This window comes from Panthera tigris, chromosome B1 (assembly GCF_018350195.1).
Source record: "Panthera tigris isolate Pti1 chromosome B1, P.tigris_Pti1_mat1.1, whole genome shotgun sequence".
Taxonomy (NCBI): domain Eukaryota; kingdom Metazoa; phylum Chordata; class Mammalia; order Carnivora; family Felidae; genus Panthera; species Panthera tigris.
This window is the reverse complement of record NC_056663.1, coordinates 48,956,156-48,958,186: the sequence shown is the minus strand read 5'-3', so window position 1 is coordinate 48,958,186 and position 2,031 is coordinate 48,956,156. Positions and strand designations below refer to the sequence as shown.

The 2,031-nt window shown below is 31.7% G+C and overlaps 1 non-coding gene across 1 annotated transcript; it reads left to right on the top strand.

The window, feature by feature from the left end:
* The first annotated feature begins 261 nt into the window (after nucleotides 1–261).
* Nucleotides 262–368, top strand: LOC122238214. The gene has a single exon (XR_006217174.1). It is a non-coding gene; the product is annotated as a U6 spliceosomal RNA (small nuclear RNA).
* Nucleotides 369–2,031: the final 1,663 nt, after the last annotated feature.

Sequence of the window (2,031 nt, the reverse complement as noted above, 5' to 3'; positions counted from 1 at the left end):
AGAGCCCAATGCAGGGCTCAAACTCATGAACCTGTAAGATGATGGTCTCGGCCAAAGTCAGACGCTGAACTAAACGAGCCACCCAGGTGTCCCACTTATATAGTCACTTAAGCTCTATTTTTTTTTTTTTTCCTAAGAACTACTTTATCTGCATCTGACAAATTTTGGTATGTTATATTTTTAGTACCAGTTAAAAATTTTTTCTAATTTTCTTTGCGATGTTTTTTCTCTGACCTATATAATTAGAAGTGTGGCATTAGAGTGTTCACTTCAGCAGCACATACACTAAAATTGGAACGACACAGAGAAGATTAGCACGGGCCCTGTGCAAGGATGGCATGCAAATTCGTGAAGCTTCCAGAAAAAGAAAAGAAAAAAGAAAAGAAAAGAAAAGAAAAGAAAAGAAAAGAAAAGAAAAGAAAAAAAGAAAAGAAAAGAAAAGAAAAAGAAAAGAAAGAAAAGAAAAAGTGTGGCATTAGAAGCATCTCTTTCACACAGCGTATCGTTAGGTCTTACTTTTTTTTTTTTAAGTCTAGTTTGACATTCTCTGTCTTTTAATTTGAGTATTTAGTTCACTTATATATAATGTAATTATTATATAATTTTTTTAAGCCCATATCTTTCTTTTTGGGTTTTTATTTGTCTTGTTTTTTATGTTCATTTACTCCTATTTTTCATCTATTTTTAGCTCAATTAAGTATTTTTAGTATTTCATTTTACCTCTTCTATTTGCTTTTCTGTTCTACCTCTTGGCTTTATTTTTTAGTGGTTGCTGTAAGAGTTACAATATACTTCCTTCCTATCCTACCTTGAATTAATGTTATTTTTGTTCACATATGATGTAAGAGCTTTCCACTTATCTATCTCCCTTTCATTTTGCCACTGTTATCATTCATTTTCCTTTTTTGTATGTAATAACTTCACAATGCATTGTGGTGATTATCCCTTTAACAATAAATTTTCTTTTAAGGAAATCAAGAAATAAAAAGAAAAAGTATTTTATATCCATAAACTTAACACTTATTGTTTCTTTCATTGGGTAAAAGAGTGTTGTGTGTGAAACTTAAGTTTGTAACTGGTATAATCTCCTTTCAGCCTAAAGATATTCCCTTAATATTTCTTTTTTAGCATAAGAGACTGTTAAAAAACTGAGAACAAACTGAGGGTTGGTGGGGGGTGGGAGGGAGGGGAGGGTGGGTGATGGGTATTGAGGAGGGCACCTTTTGGGATGAGCACTGGGTGTGGTATGGAAACCAATTTGACAGTAAATTTCATATATTAAAAAATAAAAAAATAATAATAAAAAAAGCAAAAAAAAATATTTCTTTTTTGTGCAAGTGTACTGGTTATAAACTGCTCAGCTTTGTTTATATGAAAATCTCTTTTACAGTCCGTGTTTGTATGCTTTTACATGTTGACATACTTTTAATATCATATTTAAGAAACTGTTGCCTAACTCACTATTCTAAAATTTTTATATGTTGTTTTTTGATGTTTTATACTTTAGCTTTTACAATTAGGTCTATAATCCATTTTGAGTTAATTTTTGTGTATGTTAAGAGGTAAGGGCCAAGATTCATATTTTGTATATCATTATACTATTGTTCCAGTACTGCTTTTTATAAAGATTATTCTTTCTTCATTGAATTGCTTTGGCAATCTTGTTGAAAATCAACAGACAATATATAAGTGGATCTATTTCTGAACTCTCTATTCTGTCCCATTGATCTATGAGTCTATCTCTATACAAATACCACACTATCTTGATTACTATAGCTTTGTACATCTTGAAATCAGGTAGTATGTCTTTCTACTTTCTTCTATTTTTCTAATTTAAAAAAATTAATTTTTTAATGTTTATTCAATTTTTGAGAGACAGCGAGTGAGCAGGGGAGGGACAGAGAGAGAAGACACAGAATCTGAAGCAGGCTCCAAGCTCCAAACAGTCAGCACAGAGCTTGTTGAGGTATTTGAACCCATGAACTGTGAAATCATGACCTGAGCCAAAGCCAAAGCTGGATGTTCAACTGA